The sequence below is a fragment of the Mauremys reevesii genome, linkage group 2 (genome assembly GCF_016161935.1).
Source record: "Mauremys reevesii isolate NIE-2019 linkage group 2, ASM1616193v1, whole genome shotgun sequence".
NCBI lineage: Eukaryota > Metazoa > Chordata > Testudines > Geoemydidae > Mauremys > Mauremys reevesii.
This window is the reverse complement of record NC_052624.1, coordinates 36,011,569-36,035,800: the sequence shown is the minus strand read 5'-3', so window position 1 is coordinate 36,035,800 and position 24,232 is coordinate 36,011,569. Positions and strand designations below refer to the sequence as shown.

At 43.0% G+C, this 24,232-nt stretch overlaps 1 long non-coding RNA gene across 1 annotated transcript; it reads right to left on the bottom strand.

The window, feature by feature from the left end:
- Positions 1-3,922: 3,922 nt before the first annotated feature.
- On the bottom strand, positions 3,923-23,856 carry LOC120398424. The gene is made up of 3 exons (XR_005594391.1): positions 23,792-23,856; positions 18,490-18,588; positions 3,923-7,369 (listed from the first exon to the last, which is right to left on the bottom strand). It is a non-coding gene; the product is annotated as an uncharacterized LOC120398424 (long non-coding RNA).
- Positions 23,857-24,232: the final 376 nt, after the last annotated feature.

Sequence of the window (24,232 nt, the reverse complement as noted above, 5' to 3'; positions counted from 1 at the left end):
AGCCCTAAAAGAACCCAGTGTTCCTAATATACAGAATCCCACCTGCATCCTGTAAAAAGATACATATCACCATGAGTTTTACATCACCATTATTTACACTGAATCAATAAAATTTCTTTTTAAAAATACATGTATGATAAATTATATGGAATAGGGTGTTACCATAATATACAGTGAAATATTTCCCAGGTAAAAATGTGCCCATAGGTGGATTTTGTAACCAGAATTTGAATATGAGTATCTGTCTAAATATATACCTTTATAGATAGACAGCACTGTATTTATTTTTTACATATCATAGTTCAGTTAGACTGGACTTAACACAGATAAATATAGCTTTTTGTTTTAATGATGCACTTCAACTGCTTCAGTGCTGCCTAAAGTCTTCTGCAAACAGATTAAAATGAATAAAAATATATCTATGGACTTATTCGTGTGCTTTGGGTGCCTTTAGGGTTTGAGCAATGTGGTTCTCATTTTGTCTCTTATCTTCTTGTCAGGTTTCCTGATGAAAGGGATCTTAGCATTGCATAGCTCAGTGATTTAAATCAATGGGAGTTAGGTGCCTGTCCAGCTTAGGCACTTTTGAAAATCCCACTGGGCAACTCTTGGCATCTTTAGGTGCCTCAAAATCTTTGGAAATTTACCCCTTAGCAACTTAATGGGAACAACAGCAGCAATAGTGATAATACAGGGCCTTATTTAGTCTTCAAATAGTGATGCATCCCACTAGTTGTATCCCAATCTAGGATCCTGTAGGGTTTCTACATGCTTTCTGGGTCCATTTATTGGTCATATGAAAAATAAGTCTCTCTGCACCTTACATGGCCTCTGTGTCTCTTTCTTTGCTGGTTGCTTCTCTGATGTAAGTTCAGCTGTGATGAAATTTGCATATAACATCAAAATCAGAGCGATAGCAAACTCAATACAGGAAGAGAGAATCGAACTGAAAAGTGACCAAGAGACATAAGAGCAGTAGGAGTTGTGGGCAATAGGAGTAAATTCACTACTAATAAATGTGAAGTCCTACACCCAGAGAAAACAAGTAAACAGCACAGGTACACAACAGGCAGATGTAACCAAGATGGTGCACCGACCACATTAACCTGGGCTTATTTTTCTTGGGGTAACTACAGTGACTACAATGGAATTACCTGTATACAATGGAGGAATGTGAGCCAGTTTAGTCCCTGGTATCACCCCATTGACTTCAGGGGAGTTACGTAAGGATGAATGTGGCCCACTAAGATAAAGTATGCCTTCAGCTGAGGGACTGCATATCACTGTGAGTAGCTGCATTTTAGTGTTTACTTTGTACGTAACCCACAGACCAATATAACAACAACAGTAAAGAAATTAGCCCCTCAAAATTTATATTATAAGAAAGAAAATATAGTTATCACAAACCCACAGAACAAGACATTTACAGTTAAGGATTAAACTTCAGCTGTTGAGACAAATCAGTTCTCCATTGTGCTTAGCTATTGGGGGTATAATTTGCAAAGGAACGTCCTCAATTTTGGGGATTTGTCATAACAGTAACATTTTCTTAGAACTTGTCTAGACTACTCTTTTAAGATATTATGTTAATGAACACGTGTTAATGAACATGTTTTAAATATCTAATCTAGCCAAGGCAGCGCATCACATGTTAAGTGGCTTGAAGTAAAGATGAGGGGAGCTTATGCTTTAACTCAACCAGTTTAACATGTGTTAAAAGCACACTGCCTTGTCTAGATTAGATGTTTAAAACAAACACTTTAACATTTAGTCTAGTCAAGTCTTTAGTATAGTCTTTGAGTTTTAGATTATGTGTCTAGGAACTAGCAGTTCATCCTCCATTACTGGTGCCCAGTTGTAGCTGTGTTGTTCCTGGTCAACTACAGGTTGCAAACTACAGGTTACCAGTCGTATCAGTAGATCTTTTAAAAGACTAAACGGAAACACTTATTAGACAATTACTTTCTGTGGACTACATTTGTAGACTATTAGGAACAAGCCTTGTAAATAAGACATCATATTTTGCAGCTGCCTGTGTAAATTTTGTTGTAATGGTTGGCGCTTGATGGAGGTGATGCTTGGTGCTTAGAGGATGGTAGGGGAACCCACTCCACTGGGCTCTGGGCCAGGGCCCTGTGAGGGTAGCCAAGGTCAGGCACCCAAGAGCACTTTAAGTGAGTCCTCCCTGGACCACTTCCACCCCTCCACTCTATAGTTCAAGCTTTTCCCATCTGCTGTCAAGGTAATACAGAACAAAAACACGGTGCCTTTTGTCTGTCTGGATTGTAGTGGGTCATTTCCACTCGTCTCAAAGAAGCAGATTCCGTGTCCTTCCTCAGGAGCTCCTGAGGCCAGGTCCTTCTCCCTGCCTGTTCAACCCCCTTCTGAGCTGTCCGGGTGTCTCTTAAGCCCCACCGCCACCTGGAGCATGTCCTGCAGGGGCGGCTGGGTGGGGTTGTCTGTGCCTAGAGTTGTGCCGTAACCTTTTCACTACCAGTGAGGTGTTTATACAGTCTGTCATATTTGTATTGACAATTAGCAGAATAAAAAGTTTTGTACCACTGTGATGGGGTATACAAACCCCACACTCGCCAAGAAAGGGTCAGCTCTGTCCTGCTATACATGCACTAGGTATCTGGCTTGCAAAGAGGAGCTAAAAAGGGAGAGCCCAATTCAGTATGGTGCTGATTGGAAAGTACAGGCCTAGTTGGGGCCAGGAACTGCTTGAGAGACTGCTGCCTTTGGCTGGGAAAGGCTGCTGCAGGTGGTGTCCTATCTGAAGAGAGCAGCCGCTGAATAAAAAACTTTGTCTTGTCCACCCAATCAGGGACCTACCAGTGGTTGGCTGAGAGCCCAGCAGCGTTCGTGTCACAACTACCTAATGCCAAATAAACAGTGTTGAACCAAAATTCAGGATCCATAGACAAATATGTGACGAAGTGAACCCACCTTTGAAGTGCCCTGACAATCTCTAACAGAGGGAGATTTTAAGCTATGTGTCCAAAAACACTAGCTCTGGATTTGATTGTCTGCATGACAGGATGTGAAAGAAACATGGCACTGCTCTGTCTGGACCTTAAACTGTACAGTGTGGCAGAGCTCACCACACTGCTATATAGTATAGAGGATTTGGTTCTAATAGCCAATGAAAATGACAGAAAAAGTCCATATCTTTCGTCACTCCTGGATAGTAACTCATCTCTGTGGATATTCAAAGAAAGATAGCACAAATGGAATATGAACACAGTCTGAAGTGAATTTATTTAAAATTTGAGTGGAATATTTATGGGAAAATGAATGTATTTTGCCCCATATTTAAAAGACAAACAAAAAACTTATGCTGCCCGTTGACTTAAGAGATGCTGAATGATAAATGATTAAATGAACCTGTTTGAAAATAGCCACTGATTATTTGCTGTCCATGCTGTCTATGTCAGTCAAAACATACAGGATACCAACCTCATCAGGAGTAGCAACACATCTGCATAACCTGTGGCACAACATAATCATCACCAATTGAAGATGTCAGCTATGACCATTCTCATAAAAGCACACAAGTGCAGAATTTAACTCTTAATCAAAATGAAGTGTATCATTTTCTTCCCTCTTCAAGTCACATATTGTCATGGCGTCCTTCTTTTTGGAACCCAACATTTGTACCCTCTCCCTTATTAGTAAAGCCTTTAAGAAAATGCTCCTTGCCTAGTCATTACAAAGTGGGTGTAAAACTCTACCCTTCTCACTTGAAAGATGTAAATGACTGCACAAGATGCAAGGCAGTGGAGAATCAGATCCACTGAGTCCCTGATTCATATTGGTAAGAAACCCTACAGTGCACAAAATTTGCAATTTATAATAAAGTAGATAATACAAGAATTTTATCTTTATATTACATTTAATAATAGTATCATTTGTGTGATTCAGAAAAGAGAGTTGATACAGTTGTAAAACCTCATGACTTTGAATAAATTTCTCCCATAGAGAAGTACTGGACAGATGATTCACTAACTTTCCTAGAGTTAGAAAATAATTCAGAATGTAAAGACAACAGGTTTAGAGCAGGAGAAACAATTAATCATAGAGAAACCAGAAAGAACAGCACGTACCAGAAACCAAAGGACAATTGTCACTATCCCTGGGTATTGACAATAACAACAGGTGCTAAAACATACAATAACGCTATAGTACTATCCAATTTCCTAAACTGGCAAAAGGCTCAGTCAAGTCAAATACTGGATAGGCTGAAGAGTCTCACTAACAGAAGCACATGAGTTATAAAAAAAAAATGGTAGAATGCGTGGCTTGCAATGCCCCATAATGGCCTACCACAGAAGTACTGCAGGTCTTTAGTTTTTGTGAAAGCTTCCTCTTGTTCTGGATCCTATATCCATTCAATCCCTTTATACACCAACTTATACAATGGTTGTGATATGGAAAAACAAACAGTCCTTAATTATAGTGGTCTAAGGATCTCAAGTCTTTTTAATTTCTTTCCTTAACTTTCTTGTCAATGGGATGAATTCCGGTGTCACCTAGCACAGTGCCCAATTAGTCTACCTTTTTCTTGTGAAAGACATTTATCCTTTCTTATCTGGACCCCTGTCATAGCTTGTTATCACTTCTTGTAGCAATCTGAGATGCTTTTGTTCTGTTTAATCTGTCACAATAATAATGACAATATATAGAGCCAATTAACCAAACACTGTCAGATGGTTTCCACAATGTGCTAAGAATGACAGAAGTGAGTAACACTCTAAATGGTAACTTATATCAAGAAATAAACCCTTACTGGTGTTTATGGTTACTAGCGATCTTTTGAAACCTCATCAAGGACTAATTGTTGGTATACATGACTCAGGCCATGTCTACACTACAAACTTTGATTGATAGACATTACATCAGCAGAAAGCCGCCATACTTAGTATATCATTTGTGCATGTACACACTTGGCTCCTTCCGTCGGCACTGTGCATACTCACCAGGACTGCTTGTGTCAGTGCACAGTGTGGTGCTCTATGGTAGGCATCCCAGCGTGCAACCCACCACCTTCTGGCGCACTGTGCTTGGGAAGCTTTTGGCAATGCATGGTGGGGTAGAAATGAGTCACAAAGGGCTGACTGGGAGCAAAAGGTCAATTTCCCAGTATGTAACTGTCCACATCCAATAATGTCACTTGTATCCCATAATTTTTGCACTTTAAAAAAAAACCATGAACCCGTGCAGCCTTCTTGCTGTCCACCATCTCTGACAGAAGCATGGAGCTTACACAGCTCTGCACTAGTGTCATAAGCGTTGCAAGAACCTCTAGCATTTGCAGAGCTGTAAGGAGAACTAATGCTATTGTCATAAGCATTGCAAGAACCTCCAGCATTTGCAGAGCTGTAAGGAGAAACAAATAAGGGTGGAATATAACAATTTCTTGGAGGAGAGATTGTTGTGGGACATAGCGAGAACCAATTCAAGGTTGTTGGTGATGTTCACAGAGCAGTTGCAGATGGTGGAGCACCACTTCTGGGCCCAAGAAACGAGCATTGACTGGTGGATTGCATCATAATACTGTTTTGGGATGACAATCAGTGGCTGCAGCGCATCCAGATGCAAAAGGCCACATTCCTAGATCTGTGTGCAAGCTCACCCCAGCCCTCCAGCACAGAGGCACCACTATGAGAACTGCACTGATATTAGAGAAAAGAGTAGTGATCACACTGTGGAAACTTGCAGCACCGGAATGCTACCAGTCACTGGACAATCATTTTAGAGTTGGAAAATCCATTGTGAGGGCAGTTGTCATGTAAGTGTGCAGGGCCAATAATTGTATCCTGCTATGCAGGACTGTGACTCTCAATAATGTGCAGGATATAGTGGATGGACTGGCAGTAATGGGGTTCCTGAACAGTGGTGGAGCAGTAGATGGTGTCATATCTCTATTATGACATCAACTCACTTTGCAATAGAGTGCCTCAGTTGAAAGGGCTACTTTTCCATGGTTATGCAAGCGTTGGAGGATTACCAAGATTCTTCACCAGCATGAATGTTGGCTGGTCATGGAAAATGCATAACGCTCTCAGCTTTAAGAGCACAGGACCGTTCAGAAAGATGTAAGTAGGGACTTCCTTTCCCAACTGGCAGATTACCATTGGCAATGTTGAAATGCCAATAGTGATCCTGGGTACTTAGCCCACCTCTTGCTCCCCTCACTCATGAAGCTGTACACCAGCCACTTCTACAGCACCAAGGAAAGTTTCAGCTACTGGTTCAGCAGGTGCAGAGTGACAGTTGGATGCACTTTTGGTAGATTGACGAGACACTGGCATTGTTTACTCACAAGATTGGATCTCAGTCAGAAAAACATCCCAATGGTTATAGCTGCCTGCTCTGTCCTGCATAATATCTCTGAAGCAAAGGGGAACAGTTGCTGCCAGGACAGAAGGTGGCTATCTGAACAGCCGGACATAAGGGCTATTAGAAGATTCAATGCAGAGCTATATGACTCAGGAAGGCTTTGAAAGAGCATTTTAACAGTGAGCCACAGTAATGCAATGTGGTGGACTGTACTCTTCCTGGTTTTGGGGCCTGTTAGGAATTCTGTGGCACTTGGTGTTTGTGTATGAATATCACACTGTCAATGCACCTATTAATTTTGCTGTGCTTGTTGTACTTATCATTCTTACATTGTATTTGTCACTGAGCCTATGAGTTGTGTCACATTGTACATTAACATGTAAGCAGGTACTTTCAGAACTGCTGTGTACTCTGCAGCATATGTTGGGAACAGTAACAAAACCAGTGCAAATTAAAATCTGTGCAATTTAAAAGCAACTATATAAAAACTTAATAAATTAATGGAACAGAACTTAACAAGGAGAAGGAACATTCACATCTATTTTACCTACACATACAGCAACTGTGGCTTTCACAGGTCAGTGTATGTGGAGCTATGGTTGTCCCTAATGTTCCCCAAGGTAGAGTGGTGGGGTAGGAATATGGCCCCTGATACTATGTGGAATGTTGAGGGGGGGGGCATAGGGAGGTGCTGTCATGGAGTTCTCCATGGACTGCAAAGGAAGGGGAGACCATGATTGTTGAACCTGAAGGTACACAAGAGTCTGCAGCATCTGTGTTTGCTGCTGAAGAAGCCTCATTATGTGCTGGTGCATCTCCCTTTCCTTTTCCTGCTGGTACTCCAGGGCCTCTCTCTTGTCTGCTCCATTCTTCTCCAGGCTGTCTGCAATACTCATCTTCCAGGTCCTTTACTCATGGTCTGATGCAGCACTGGCTTGCAGGATCTCATTGAACATTCTCTTCCTTATCTGGCTCAGGTGTTCCACGGGCATGGAGGGGAGACCCCTAAAGGCTGCAACAGCAGCAGCTGCAGATAAAACACAGAGGTGCCATTCAGCCATTGTCAACGTAGTCACAAGGGAAAGGGAAAGTTAAGATTCAGAACTCCCTTCCATTGCTCCCCATAAGTTTTAAACAAGACATGCTTATTGACACTTCTGCTTTGGAGCACGGCACCACTCACAGCACTAGCCATGGTGAATATGGCCCACCGGGAGGAGGGAAATGAGGAGGTAGTTGCTCAGTTGCATGAAATCGAATATAGGGCAATGGTACTGCAGTTGTCACCATTTTCCCCAGGCGACGGTGATTTTAGCTGATATCTCACTCCTGAGGGTAACAAAGGCACAGAAAGCACAGCTCCTGCTGGTGTCCCGAATCCACCCAGCCCCATATGCTGCTAGCCTGTGTACTTCAATGGAGCATGCTGAAGTTATCACTGACCGGTATGGGAAACTGTCCTACCGTGGAGGAAGAAATAATGCTACCATCCCTAGAAACCTTTGGAAGAGGACAGGGCTGGTGCAAGGATGTTTCACGCCCTAGGCAAAACTTTCCACATTGTGCCCGCACCCCACCCCCCCGCGACAGCTCCCTCCCTCCATCCTGAGGCGCCCTCCTTGCAGCAGTTCCCCACCCCCAGCTCACCCCTGCTCCACTCACGAGCACCCCGAGCACGCCGTCGCTGCTTCACTTCTCCCGCCTCCCAGGCTTGCGGCACCTAAGCTGATTGGCACCGCAAGCCTGGGAGGCAGGAGAAGTGAAGCAGCCACGGAGTACTTGGGGAGAAGGCGGGGCAGGGGTGAGCTGAGGCAGGGAGTTCCCCTGCATGCCACCCCCGCCTTACTTGCTGCAGGTAGCCCTCCCCGCGCTCCCCTGCCCCAGCTCCCTCCGCCTAAATGCTGGTGGCGACCAGGGCGGCCAAAGATCAGGCCGCCGCGGTTGCTGCCGAAGAAAATGGCACCCCCCAAATCCTAGTGCCCTAGGCAACCGCCTAGGTCGCCTAAATGGTTGCACCGGCCCTGGAAGAGGACTACAGAGTATCTCCGTGAGTGTCTCATAGAGATCTCTCAGGAGGATTCAAGGAACATCCTTGTGTACATAAACAAACTTCTTCACATGCTGCCCTTGCCTAGCTCTACAGTGAAATGAAAAGCAGATAACAACGCTACTTCTTTTTGTTGTACTGCTCTCTCTTCCGGTATGAATAAATAAGGAAAAGCTGATAGCTGTGTCCTGTTAAGTTGGGGGCACCATCAGTACATCATTTTAATGGGAAATACAATTACACATTTGCCTGAAGTTCCTTCCTCAGGGAAGTGCATCAGGCTTGCCTGTGCTTGACACCTGGGACTGACTGGACTATGATGGCATCTCAAATAGGTTTTCGCTTGCAGCATGGCTGGACCCTTCCCTGCCCTGTTTGCATGTCCTCCGTCCTCCTCCTTTTCCTCCTCCACCTCCTACTCATTCTCATGGTTCACACCAGGGGCCCGTGACTTGGGCTTCTTGGAGGTATCCACAGTAGTTGTGGGGTGGTGGTAGTGAGGTCTCTGCTAAATATGACATGCAGCTCTTTGTAAAAGTGGCAGGTCTATGGCTCAGCACCAGATCAATTGTTGGCCTCCCTGGCCTTCTGATATGCTTGACACAGTTCCTTTCCTTTCACACAACACTGCTGCTGGTCCATATTATACCCCTCCTCCCGCATCCCCCAGGCAATCTGTTCATAGATGTCTGCATTTCTGTAGATGTGCTTGCACAGCCTCTTCTTCCTAGAGGCACAGGAGATCCAATATCTCCTGTGTACTTCAAGCTAGAGCATGTAGGCAGAGCAGCATGGCTAGCTGGGCAGTTGCACACAACAGTGGAGAGCTGCTAGGTGTGCTCACCATGCTGGGCAATCTGGAAAAGGCATATCAAAAAATTGGGGGGGCTTTAAATGGGAGGGGGGCTTTTGGCAGTGGAGTTCACAATTGTGACCAGAGTGGTCAGTGTCTGGTATTGTGGATCAGCTGCTGGAGGACTGTTAGGGTTGACATAAATAACAGTGTTTACACTTGCACTGCATCAATCTCAGTAAATCTACCATGGCTCAACACTGCTCAGACATGTGGTGTTACTATGTCAGGGAAATGGGGCATTTGCTTCAGCGGGAGACAAATTTAAGTGTAGACAAATGCATAACTAGGTCAATGCAAGGTGGCTTACGTTGACCTAACTTCGTAGTTTAGACCATGCTTGAATCAAAGCCCTGATCTATATCTGAACATTAGATTGACCTGGCTACATCACTCAGGGCTGTGAAAAATTCTGTGCCCTGTGCAACATAGTTAGGTTGACATAACCCTCAGTGTAGACACAGATAGTCAACAGAGGAATTCTGTAGCACTGTAATGTAGACTCTTCCTATAGAGATAGAAAGAGTTTTTCCATGACTGTAATAAATCCACACCATAGGTATGTTGACAGAAGAACCTAGAAGTGTCTATATCAGGGTTTAGGTCAGCTTAACTGCATCTCCCAGGGATGTACATTTTTTACCCCCTTTGTGTTAAGGAAGATCTAAATTTTAGGTGTAGGCCTAAATTACTGTAGCAAAAGTTACTCCTGACAGTGGAGTAACCAAGTTCTCAATCCTGGGAATTTGGCAGTGTTGTAGACGGCCAATTGTTTAAATTATAAACCCTGCAAATATGAATATTAACTGGCTTAAAAGAGGTACAAATGGGGCAGGCTATTCTGGAGCAAGAATGTCACCGACTCTCAACTTCATGTCTTGGCTCTCATGGCATGTGGCACCGACTCAGATTTGTAAGAAATAATCTTTGTTTTTTATTTTTTCTGGATCCCTTTTAGCAACTCCCGGTCCTCTTTGAAAACATGCTGTTTTCCTCCAGGATTTTTGAGTCCCTTTCCAGTGTCTCAGCCATTTCATGATAGTGTAACAATTGTTCGAGGTTCTTTGGAATGTATGCCACTGTCTAAAAAAAAGTGGGGGTGGGGGAGAATAAATTTGTCACTCTTCCTCAGCCAAGAGGATTCCATCTCTGTACTGATCTTGGCTTATGTGCAATACAACCTTTGGGCCTTTCACCATACTCATGACGGATGGTTTCCTTCTTACTCGATAAGAAAATGTGCTTAAGATATTCTTTTCCCCTGCAACACTGTCAGATTGCTGTCTTGATCATTCTGAAATCTTGTCCACAGGTTTGTTAGTTTTTTGCACTGATGTAACTATACAAATGTAGCAGCACCAGTGCAGCCCTCTAGCACAGATGCATGGCACATATGCAAAAAGTGACTTACAGCTGTACTGTATAAGACACTCTTTATGCCACCGCAGTGTGTCTGCACAAAGGCTATGTCTGCACTGCACACCTCTTTCAGTGGTGGATAAGGTATGTGTAGTTACACGCTGCAATGAAGAGCAGGCTGAGTTCATGCTCCAGTGTGCAGCTACCCGTGACAGTGAAAGGTTCTGGCAGTGGGGAAGCAGCAGGGAGGCAATGGGGAAAAGCTTGGCAGTGGGGAGCTGATAGAGCGTGTCATTACTGCCTCCCCCTGCCAGAGCCTTTCCCTGCTGCCAGAGTCTTTCACTGTGGTGGGGAAAGGCTCCAGCAGCTTCCCACTGTCAGTCTCTCTCTCAGCCAGAGGGAGCTGCTGGAGCCTTTCCTTGCCAAAGGGAAAGTCTCCTTCAGCAATGAGCTGCCACCAGCAACTGGGAGTTGCCAGGCAGAGCCTTTCCCTGCTCCAGGGAAATGCTCCAGCAGCTCTCCATTGTAGGCGCCTTTCCCTGTGGCTGGGAAAGACTCCAGCATCTCTCTGCTGCTGGAGCCGTTCTCCACTGCCAGAGTCTTACAGGAAAAACTCTGGCAGCAGGGTATCAAAGAAAGACTCCAGCAACAGTGAGACAGAGGGACACTATACTGCTATTTTTAGCAGTGTAGACAGGATGCGCTGCTTGGGTGAGTTCATACCCATACAGTTCAGGAGTATCTTTACTCACCTAACCAGTGCCTCACCATCTACTTGCTAATTATACCCATGCGAGGGGGGCATATAGTGTATGTACACTACACACTGCTGAAAGGAATGTGCAGTGGACATAACCTATGGCTATGTCTACACTACAGCAGTGGCTCTCCACCTTTCCAGACTTCTGTACCACTTTCAGGAGTCTGAGTTGCCTTGCGTATCCCCAAGTTAAAACTCACTTATAACATCAGACATAAATACAAAAGTGTCACAGCACACTGTTACTGACAAAGTACTTACTTCCTCATTTTTACCAAAGAAATATAAAATAAATCAATTGAAATATAAATATTGTACTTACATTTCAGTTCAGAGTATAAAGAGCGAAACAAACAAGGCATTGTTTGTATGCAATTTTAGTTTGTACTGACTTTGCTAGTGCTTTTTATGTAGCCTGTGGTAGCACTAGGCAAATACCTAGATGAGTTGATGTACCTCCTGGAAGACCTCTGAATACACCCAGGCATACATGTACCCCTGATTGAGAACCACTGCACTACAGAACCTATACCAGCATAGCCCCCTAGTGTGGATGCAGCATATACCTATAGACGTTTTTCTGCTCGTACAATAACACCAGCTCTCTGAACAACATTAGCTATGCCCAGGGCTGTCCCTGGGGGGGTGCAGGGCCCGGGGCGGAGGATGATGGATTAGTCTCTTTCGGGACTGACCGTGCCAGCCAATTGCATCGGCCCTTGGGGTGCCCCAAAGTGTGGGGCCCAGAGTGTGTGTGTGGGGGTGCTCAGGGCAGAAGTGATGGATTCGTCTCTTATGGGACTGACCACATTGGCCAATTGCAGTGGCCTGTGGGGCTCCGCCAAGCACGGGGCCCGGAGCGGTTGCCCCAATTCGCCCTACCCAAGGGACGGCTCTGGTTATGCCAACAGAAGCACTTTTCTGACAGCAGAGCTACGTCTGCACTGGGGGGTTTTCACACTTCTGACTGACATAACTATGCTGGTAAAAGTTGTAAGTGTAGACCAAACCTAAGAGTTTGCACTGGTGCACCTGTAAAACCCCCACAACGTTTAAGGCGTTTCTATGGCCTCCACCATATCTACCATTACCCTGGTCCACTTTTTTGTTGTTGCTACTCATGGGATTAGCTCACTACCTAAATGAGCCAGTCTTCTCTTACAGACTATGTTCTTGTGGATGTCAGATCGCCTTGCAGTGACCAGGAATTGCTGCCATTTTTGTTAACTACCTTTGTGGCCACACAATATGAAGAGAGATTTCTAAGTTAAGCACTTCAGGATCAAATACAAAGTTAGAAAAAGTCTTATCTCCACACCACTGTATCTCTCACCATTTTAGGCAAGTTATTTCCAAAGACACAGTGCTTGGACAACATATGAAGAACTGTAATCACCGATTCCCCATCTGCTGGTTATAGGAGCTAAATCTGAAGCATTCTATGCTTTCATTTACATGGGAGTGAAACGTTCCTTCAGGATTGCATCCAGTTCAGCAAACACTGTTGCCCCTCATAAGCATGGGTACCACATCTCTCCCCCTATATTGTAAATGTAGGCAGGGGGATAGGATTTAGTGGTTTCAAAGAAATATCAGATTTGTCATAGGCAAGGGAAGGAATTTAATAAAATCATTTGTTTGTAAATGTATTTAAACAAATGCTCTCAATGTCTTTACTTCTATTAAGGGGATCAAGGATTTCTCTTTTAGCATTAGACGGCAGAAGCAGAGTGGATACCAAAGGGAAGTGGTGTAAATTTGCCATTTGGGGATATTGCATCCCCTGTTTAGGGCATAGCCAGAGAGAGAGACCCAACAGGAGAATCTTGCATGACGACACTTGCCTGCTGGCCAATGGTCATATTGTAAATCCAAGAGTTCAGAAGAAAAATCAAAATAAGTCCATGAGACTGATTTCCAACTCAAGTTGCACATAAACTCTATTCCCAACGTATATGTCCCTGCCCCCTTAATGTGTACTAATTCATAGCTTCAGGAAAATACTACGGGACAATCAAGGTTCTCTTTTTGTTGTTCTCATATCCATGGCTGCTACTACTACCACCACCTCCTTGGCCATTGCTCAGCAGATAGCTGGAGTAGTGCACATCCAATAACAGAGGCCTTAAAAGTGTAGATCAATTTTTCAGAATGGTTCATTTTTAGATAGTAGCATGCAGTACCAAACCACATGGTACTTAAGAGATTCAGTGGAACAAGACCAAAAGTGAGAAATAGAATTCTTTATTATGCTTTCACAATCAAAAGCATTGTGTAAAGTTATGCTACTAACTGAGTAAGTTTATTTATCAGCACAACTCAAGGGACCATATCATTAGCTGGTGTCAATGGAAGTTGCTCCATTGACGTCAGCGAGGCCAATTCACCAACAGCTGAAAATATAGTCTAAGCACAGTGAGTTTCCATGAATAGCTTTTCATAATTGGAAGTTTGAACTCTAAACTTAGACTGGTCATGAGAGACCTGAATGCAGTGGTCTGTTTAGTCCTCTATGAAAAGCTATCACAGAACTACCCATTTTGGTATCAATGGCACTTGCTGGCTGAGATCCAATAGGACTTGATGCAGGTCAAGAGTAAGATGCATTGGAAGAACTGCAAGAGGAAAATAGCCATGACTATCCAGATGCCTTTCAATAGTTTTTTCCTCTCTCTTCCTCCCAAGAAGAGGCTGTTTCTTTAACCCAAGTTTCATAACTGGTTAGATCAGTAAACAAAAGAAATCCCAGATTTCTAACTAGTAGGTTAAAATATTTAGGAATAAAACAACCCCAAACCCAACTCTTGTTCAAATCAGGCTTTTATAAAAGAAAAAGGGGTCAGAATAAAGTATGTGTCTACCTGCCTCTTTTTAAATTCTGGCACAGTGGATGGAAAAAAACCAAGCAATCAACTCAACTGGCTTCCAATAATAGCAAATTATATACAGCTTTAAGCCAAGGTTCTGTTAAACACATCACATCAACTTGATTATCAACAGTAAAATTACATGTAAGTAAAGCTTTCTGAGCTAAGAGTGCACATTAAAAAATGAACAATGTAATTTAGAGAGAGATTAAAGAATAACTGCAAATGTAAATACAAAAATTCTGTTTACTTCAGCAGCATGTGCTGATTGTCTCCACAAGCTCCACTAGCCAGGCTAAGAGAAACACTCTCCTATATAAACAACTCCAGCAAAACCTCACTTTTTTCTACCACATTTGCGGTCGTTGGTGTCTGGGACACCTCAGGGGCACCCCAGCTACAATGGAATATTAGTGATCTATGGAGCTGGCAGGCAGAGGGTTAATTAAGTAAGGCCCAGTTTTTTAGATATACTATATTCTTTGTAAAATATCTTTTTATTATTTACCATTTGGGGTTATTTTATATCCTTTTGCTTGAATTACTGTAACTCTTCTGATCAACACCTCTATCTCTTCTTTGGGATATAAAATAGACACAGAACACTGAAAAAAAACTATACTGTTATGATGGAGGTTGGGTGAAATCTCATTTAAGCAGGTGGGTGCAATTCATGCCCTTCACTCGGGATAATGTAAGAAGCAGTTGTGATGTTATTGATACAATCTGGGGCCATATAGAACATGGTTGCAATCAAGGTCCTGTAGTGGCACCAAATCTTATGTAAAGGGGGTCATATAAGGTGTCTAAGACCAGGTTATGGGTTGCTGGTTATAATTATGCTGACTATATGTATGTATCATTTGTAGTTGAAGTTATGAGTATTGGCTCTATACTGTCTGTATTTCAAATTTGTGCTGTGCTTCTGGGAAACATCCCAGACAAATTGGTGTTAGCTCTGCCTAGCCCATTAAGGACCATCAGCTATACAACTGACCCATTGAGAGAAGGCAGATATGCCTTGTAACTCAGCAAAGTATGCAGGGACTTGCCCATGTGACTCCAGACTCCATTTTGCTGTAATTTTCCACAGTAAGGGCAAAGAGGTTCTTACACCTGGAAAAATACTATAAAAGGCTGATGCCTCATCTCCATCTTGTCTTCAATCCTGCTTCTTACCTCTGGAAGGACTTTGCTACAAACTGAAGCTCTGAACAAAAGGACTGATGACCCATCCCAGCAGGGGATGTACTCCAGAGACTTGATTTGAACCTGCAGTTTACTCCATCACTGCTACAAGCCTAAACCAAGAACTTGGCCATTACTGTATGTAATTTAACCAATTCTAGCTCTCATCTATATCTTTTTCCTTTTATGAATAAGCTTTTAGATTCTAAAGGATTGGCAATTGTGGGTAAGATCTGATCTGTATATTGACCTGGGTCTGGGGCTTGATTCTTTGGGATCGAGAGAACCTCTCTTTTACTGGGGTGTTGGTTTTCATAACCATTCATCCCCAGGATGAGTGGCACTGGTGGTGATACTGGGAAACTGGACTGTCTAAGGGAATTGCTTGTGACTTGTGGTTAGCCAGTGGGGTGAGACCGAAGTCCTTTGTCTGTCTGGTTTGGTTTGCCTTAGAGGTGGAAAAACCCCAGCCTTGGGCTGTAACTGCCCTGTTTAAGCAATTGGTCCTGAACTGGCACTCTCAGTTGGGTCCCGCCAGAACTGCATCATCACAGCAGTTAAATTCCTTTTTGGAGGAAGAGCTGAAACAGTAAGGAACACCCCAAAACACAGGCCATAGATAGGGCTGATCAAAAGCTGAGCTGTGTGGGTGGAGTGGTTTTGCTAGGACCTGAATGAAAATGCAGGGTGCTGGGTATTGTTTAGTGGAGGTGTGTGTGTCTGAGCAGAAGCTGACAGAAGGCAGCAGGAAATCTAATAGGAGAACAAGCACTGGTAATGTGGCCCTGAGAGAAAGCCCCCAAGACCGAGAGAGAGAGAGTTAAGTGCAAGAGTGTAATAAGAAAAGCCAAAGAGGAGTTTCAAGAAGGCTAGCCAAAAACTCCAAAGGTAATAACAAAATGTTTTTTAAGTACATCAGAAGCAGGAAGCCTGCTAAACAACCAGTGGGGCCCCTTGATGATCGAGATACAAAAGGAGCGCTTAAAGACAATAAAGTCATTGTGGAGAAACTAAATGGATTCTTTGCTTCAGTCTTCACAGCTGAGGATGTTAGGGAGATTCCCAAAACCTGAGCTGGCTTTTGTAGGTGACAAATCTGAGGAACTGTCACAGATTGAAGTGTCACTAGAGGAGGTTTTAGAATTAATTGATAAACTCAACATTAACAAGTCACCGGGACCAGATGGCATTCACCCAAGAGTTCTGAAAGAACTCAGATGTGAAGTTGCGGAACTATTAACTAAGGTTTGTAACCTGTCCTTTAAATCAGCTTCGGTACCCAATAACTGGAAGTTAGCTAAAGTAACGCCAATATTTAAAAAGGGCTCTAGAGGTGATCCCGGCAAATACAGACCGGTAAGTCTAACATTGGTACCAGGCAAATTAGTCGAAACAATAGTTAAGAATAAAATTGTCAGACACATAGAAAAACAAACTGTTGAGCAATAGTCAACATGGTTTCTGTAAAGGGAAATCGTGTCTTACTAATCTATTAGAGTTCTTTGAAGGGGTCAACAAACATGTGGACAAGGTGGATCCGGTGGACATAGTGTACTTAGATTTCCAGAAAGCCTTTGACAAGGTCCCTCACCAAAGGCTCTTACATAAATTAAGCTGTCATGGGATAAAAGGGAAGGTCCTTTCATGGATTGAGAACTGGTTAAAAGACAGGGAACAAAGGGTAGGAATTAATGGTCAATTCTCAGAATGGAGAGGGGTAACTAGTGGTGTTCCAAGGGTCAGTCCTAGGACCAATCCTATTCAATTTATTCATAAATGATCTGGAGAAAGGGATAAACAGTGAGGTGGCAAAGTTTGCAGATGATACTAAACTGCTCAAGATAGTTAAGACCAAAGCAGATTGTGAAGAACTTCAAAAAGATCTCACAAAACTAAGTGATTGGGCAACAAAGTGGCAAATGAAATTTAATGTGGATAAATGTAAAGTAATGCACATTGGAAAGAATAACCCCAACTATACATACAATATGATGGGGGCTAATTTAGCTACAACGAGTCAGGAAAAAGATCTTGGAGTCATCGTGGATAGTTCTCTGAAGATGTCCATGCAGTGGGCAGAGGCGGTCAAAAAAGCAAACAGGATGTTAGGAATCATTAAAAAGGGGATAGAGAATAAGACTGAGAATATATTATTGCCCTTATATAAATCCATGGTACGCACACATCTTGAATACTGTGTACTGATGTGGTCTCCTCACCTCAAAAAAGATATTCTAGCACTGGAAAAGGTTCAGAAAAGGGCAACTAAAATGATTAGGGGTTTGGAGAGGGTCCCATATGAGGAAAGATTAAAGAGGCTAGGACTTTTCAGCTTGGAAAAGAGGAGACTAAGTGGGGATATGATAGAGGTATATAAAATCATGAGTGATGTGGAGAAAGTGGATAAGGAAAAGTTATTTACTTATTCCCATAATACAAGAACTAGGGGGTCACCAAATGAAATTAATAGGCAGCAGGTTTAAAACCAATAAAAGGAAGTTCTTCTTCCCGCAGTGCAGTGTCAACTTGTGGAACTCCTTACCTGAGGAGGTTGTGAAGGCTAGGACTATAACAGCGTTTAAAAGAGAACTGGATAAATTCATGGTGGTGAAGTCCATAAATGGCTATTAGCCAGGATGGGTAAGGAATGGTGTCCCTAGCCTCTGTTTGTCAGAGGATGGAGATGGGTGGCAGGAGAGAGATCACTTGATCATTGCTCCCTCTGGGGCACCTGGCATTAGCCACTGTCAGTAGACAGATACTGGGCTAGATGGACCTTTGGTCTGACCCAGTATGGCCGTTCTTATGTTCTTATGTTTTTTGGGCAGAGTGCTGCTGGAAAGAGCCTTGGAACTGTCAAAGAAAATGACTCCTGTTGGAGTCCTACTGTGTTCAGGGAAACAGGACTTCATTTCCATTCTTTGTAAATAAACAGAATTGCACCAGAGAAATACCTGACTCATCATCAGTTTCTCTACTTAACAGATACAACTCCTAAGACCCCAAATATTGGCTAATTGTTCTGGTCAAGAGGAGCAACAATACAATATTTTAAAGAACTGGACTTACTTACAGATGGTAGAAGCTCCAATGGAGTTCTATAGTGGCTGTGACATCACAACAGGACGCATGTAGGGTTATCACTATAGAATAGGAACCAGCAATCCTTGACCTAAAGGAAAGTTAAGAAAAAAAAAGAAGGATTTTTAGTTCATTTGCTAAAAGCTTCTCTTAGCTTGATTAGTGGGAACATTCCGTGCGCACTATTGAAATGCTAAGGATTTTTGCATTTACATTTCCACTTCATCTTTAACTAAGAAAAATTCAGAAGATGGTCTTAATATGGTCTTAATATGGTGATAAATTAAAAGAAATTAAAAGAAATAATTTATTAGACTAGCAAATAGATGTAATGTAAAGGTAAATTAGAAACAAAGGACCATATTTCCCATTTTATGGAAAAAGAGGCAGAAGGAGCAGATATTCAAAATTAAGCACAAAATATAGACATAGTATGTAGCATATCATGGAATCTGTGGGCAACTAAACAAATCACAGGCTGTATAACTACAAAACAACATTGTACAGAGCCAAACCCCATGGAGGCTGGACAGCACAGAGCTTCTACATGTGTGTCTATCTGCAGATAAAAAAGAGGAACAGGGCATAATTATATACAACACAAGTTTTGCCAAAACCCTTGTACTCTGCAATGAAAGCCAGACACCATGCTGTTGTCCAGAGGCCTGTGTGTGTTTGGAATGCCACTAGCATGTTTATATTATACACTAACTAGGCACATATAGCAGCTGAACGCAAATTGCTGCTGTTTTGGGCAACATTCATTTTTTAAAATCTATGTAGTATTTAGCACTGTTCTGATTCCACTGTGACCAAGGCCATAATATCCACTACCTAGTGCTCAGAAATAAGATAGGGAAAGCACAAAAAGTAGATCTTTACTGTAGATTGACTGACTGCAGGACCAACAGTCTCAAGAAGAGAAAAAAGAAGTGGCAGGTTCTAGAAAATCCTGTATGCAGAACTATGCACTAACAAGCTGTCTGTAGAGAGCAGTAATGCAAGTGAATCCATTGACCATGGAAAAGAGAGAGAGAGAAAAAAGGCAGCCCACAGCAGCATAATCTACTGGGAGGAAAACACAATCCTGGTTCAACAATTACACAAACTCAATCAATAACAGGAGAAACAGCCTTAAAATATCTCAGCAGGCCAACTGAGTGGAAAGATGATAAAACGCAGAAAAGAGAACATCTAATTCAGCAGAACAAACAGAGCTCCAAATCAGTTCAGGACAGCTGCACCACAGAACATTCCTGACTGCACTCTGGCAAGACACCTAAAACTATCTCCAATTTCTTCATAGCCAGTGAACAGGTAACATTTCAAGAGACTGAAAACATACTCAACTAATATTCAACAGTAAGAAATGTAAGTCAAAAATAGGAAATGAACAAACAAGCTGGAAAAAATTGCTAAAATCAAGAGCTATGTAAAGTTAAAACATAGATTAGCCAATGCTGATACAATTTCAGGATTACCACATTAAAACAAACTCCATCTGCTTTGTGCACTCATCTTCCTCTTTGTCTAGCTTTTCTAGGAGTACAGATGTGATGTGTGCTTGGTTGATAGCTCAGGGCCTATATTCATGTTGTGAAAGATAGTTTTCCAACTGCAGGATTTGGCACCATAACACACTTCAGAGATAGCAATGCCAGCATCTTTGAAATCACCTCTGGATTTATTAAGTGGTTGGCAAGCCTTCTCATACTTAATCTGAATCACATGATGTTCCAAAACAAGTGTGTCCTTAAGAGTCATTAGGATCCAAGGGGAAAATAGGTGCAGTATATTGGTTTGTGCTCTAATTTTGAAAATGCCTGTAGAAAGGTCATAAAGACTAAGGGTGGGGAAAGTGTTACATAAGGTGCTTCTGTAGCACAACACAACACATCTACTGGATTTAGAAACTTTTCAGTCATACAAGTTCATTGCATGAGCTTACTGCTTAAACAATAGAAACTATAGCAGATAATTGAACAATACATTGTATCAGGATAAGAAAATATTTTGGCAAAAAACAAAAAAAACAATTCTATTTAAGAAATACTTAGATTAATAACTTTTCTATACTGCCTTTCCTGCTGAAGAATCTCAAAGTGCTTTACGGGAGCTGGTCCAAATATTTCAATCAAAAAATTTCCCCAACAAAAATGGGGTTTCCATCTTAACCAAATTTATTTGTACTGAAAATGTCATTTTTATGATCTTTTAGATGGAAAATTTTCAAACTGAAAATGTAATAGATTTTTCTTCATTTCAAATTGAATTTCTCATTTCAATTTTCAAAAAACAAAATTCCAAAATCTTGGATTTTTGTTTTTTCTACCTTTTCTCTTTTTTGCCACTCAATATAATTGAATGGCTGATTCTGAGGCATTTTCCACTTTCCTTTTTCCTCTCCATAGCTTTTCAAAATTTTTGTAACTTTGGAAAAGTTACAGAGTAGCAAAATAAAAAATGCCACTAAAACTTTTCCAAATCAGAGGACGTTTTGAAAAGTTAGAGCAGGAAAAGGAAAAAGAAAGAAAAGAAAAAGGAAAAACCTGATTGTTCATTTTATTGTTCTCAGTGTCAAAAAGGAATACATGTGGGAAAAACAATATTTACTTTTCAAAAAAATATTTTAAATCTTTTTTCAAAATATATGGTTATGAAAAATTTCCAAAAAGAATTAAGTATTGTTTCATTCTGAACCCTGCAAATGGGAAATAACTTCAGAATATTTAAGGTTTTTTTCTGTTTTTTAGCCAGCTCTACTCTTTACAGATGGTATAGGGTAAAAGTCACCCAGGCATCATTAAAACACAGCCCCCATCTGGGATGGAATGCATGTGGCAGCCCTCTGCACCCTCAGCTACAGGTTATAGGAAATGATGTGCAGAATAACTTTTCCAGCTGAAACTACAGGGGAAATTTTAATTATGCAGAATACAACTACTAGAGTTGAAATCTGGGCAGCAGGGCCATCCCTAGGGAGTATGGGGCCCAGGGCGGAAGTGACGGATTCGTCTCTTTTGGGACTGAACGTGCTGGCCAATCACACCAGCCTGCGTGGAGCAGTCACCCCAAATCACCCTACCCAAGGGACAGCTCTGCTGGGCAAGATACAGCTGCTCTTGGAAAAAAATGCTATGGGATCTTTAAAAGCATGAGAGGTCAAAGCTTCTGGGTACATCTCATTTTATAGACCACATGCCCAAAATGCCACATAACAGTAAATTGAAGACTTCATTCAGGAAGTATCATTGGGACAATTAGTGGCACGGCAGGAATTACTGGGTGACATTCTCAGGCCTGAGTAATGCAAAACACCAGACTAGATGATAATAAATTCATAGATTCCAGTACCAGAGGGGTCCATTGTGATCATCTAGTCCAGGGATGGGCAAACGTTTTGGCCTGAGGGCCACATCTGAGTATGGAAATTGTATGGTAGGCCATAAATGCTCACAAAATTGGGGGTTGGGTGGAGGTGAGGGCTCCAGCTGGGGTTGTGGGCTCTGGGGTGGGGCCAGAAATGAGGGGTTCAAGGTGTAGGAGGGGGCTCTGGGCTGGGGGGGTGAGGGCTCTGGCTGGGGGTGCAGGAGGATGAGACCGAGGGGTTCGGAGGGGGATCAGGACTGGGGCAGGGGATCAGGGGTGCAGGCTCCAGGCGGTGCTTGCCTCAAGCAGCTCCCAGAAGCAGCAGCATGTCCCCGACTCTGGCTCCTATGCAGAGATGCAGCCAGGCGGCTCTGCACACTGCCCTGTCTGCAGGCGCTGCCCCTGCAGCTTCCAATGGCCCCGTTTGCCAGCCAGTGGGAGCTGCAGGGGTGGTGCTTGGGGCAGGGGCACCGTGCAGACCCCCTGGCTGCCCCTACAAATAGGAGCTGGAGTTGGAACATGCCGCTGCTTCCAGGAGCCACGCGGAGCAAACCCCCAACCCCACTCCCCAGCAGGAGCTTGAGAGCCAGATTAAAACGTCTGAAGGGCCAGATGCAGCCCCCGGGCTATAGTTTGCCCACCCCGATCTAGTCTGAGCGCTTGTATAACACAGACCATAGAACTTCCCCAAAATAATCCCTAGCCATTGGATTGTGTTATACCTTTCTCTGCTAAATAGAATAGGCCCATTATTAAATATTTGTTCCCCACATAGTTACTTACAGACTTATTGAGCTTCTTGAGTCTGTCACTATAAGGCATGTTTTCTCATCCTTTAATCATTCTTGTGGCTCATCTCTGAATTTATAAACATCCTGGAATTGTAGGCACCAGAACTGTATTGCAGCAGATGTTGTACCAGTGCCAAAAGAGACATAAAATAACCTCTCTACTTCTGCTCAAGATTCCCCTATTTATGCATCCCAGGGTTGCATCAACTCTTTTGGCATCAGCATCACACTGGGACCTCATGTTCAGCTGATTATCCATCACGACCCGCAAATCCTTTTTGGCGTCCCTGCTTCCCATGATACAGTTCTCCATCCTGTAAGTGTGGCCTACATTCCTTGTTCCTAAATGTATTAATTTACTTTTAGTCATATTTAAACACATACTGTTCACTTGTACCCAGTTTAACCTGTGATCCAGATCACTCTAAATCAATGACCTGTCCTCTTCATTATTTACCACTCCCCCAATGTTTATCTCAGCTGCAAACTTTATCAGTGATCAGAATGGTCCCTCCAGTCAGCAGTAAGCCCTGCAGCTGCACCTGCTCACTACTCCTGACAGCTTCATGAGTCAGCTGGGCTACCTGATTGGCTGAGGAAGCTAGCAGGCCAGTTCTTAAGCTGAGCAGCAGCAGCCTGATGGCTGGTCAATTCACATGCTTGTAGATTCTCTGCCCCCCACCTTGTTCTCACCTTACTCTAAGACCTGCTTCTCCCTTGCTCCAGCCTAGACCCTGCCATGCTCCCAGCCTTGTTGCAGTCCTGTCCCAGCCTTGCCCCTGCCTTCTTTGACTCTGGAAATTTGATTCTAATCCTTGGCTCTGATTCCTAGCTCTGACACTGTTTTGACCATTGGCTCTGGTGTCTGGACTCTGACCACTGTGACAAAGTTCCTCCTCTACCTTGGTGGGTCCTGCACTTATTGGCAGATTTTGCTAGCCTCAGATCTTCCTGTGTTGGATCAGGAGTTGGGAGGTTTTGGGGGGAACCCAGGCCTGCCTTCTACCCTGGGTTCCAGCCCAGGGCCCCGTGGACTGCAGCTGTCTAGAGTGCCTTCTGGAACAGCTACACGATAGCTACAATTCCCTAGGCTACTTTCCCATGGCCTTCTCCCAACACCTTCTTTGTCCTCACCACAGGACCTTCCTCCTGAGGTCTGTTAACACTTGTATTCCTCAGTCCTCCAGCAGCATATCCTCTCATTCCCAGCTCCTTACACACACCTCACTAACTGGAGTGAGAGCCTTTTTATACCAGCTGTCCTGATTAGCCCTAATTAATTCTAGTAACTTCCCAATTGGCTACAGGTGTAGCCTGCCTGCCTGAATTAGTTCTAGAAAGTTCCTGAGTGTTCTGGAATAGTCCCTGTTATCTTACCCAGGGAAAAGGGACCTGCTGAACCTGGAGATAATGTATCTACCTTCGACCACTCTCTTGTGGCCATGAACTGTTCCCCCTGACGCTTCCTGACTTGCAAACCTATGAAGATACATTAATATTTTCAAACATCACTGCAGACAAAGATACTACATTTTAAAATGTGTTATCTCGCCGTGGTCAATCCTGCTTCAGTGT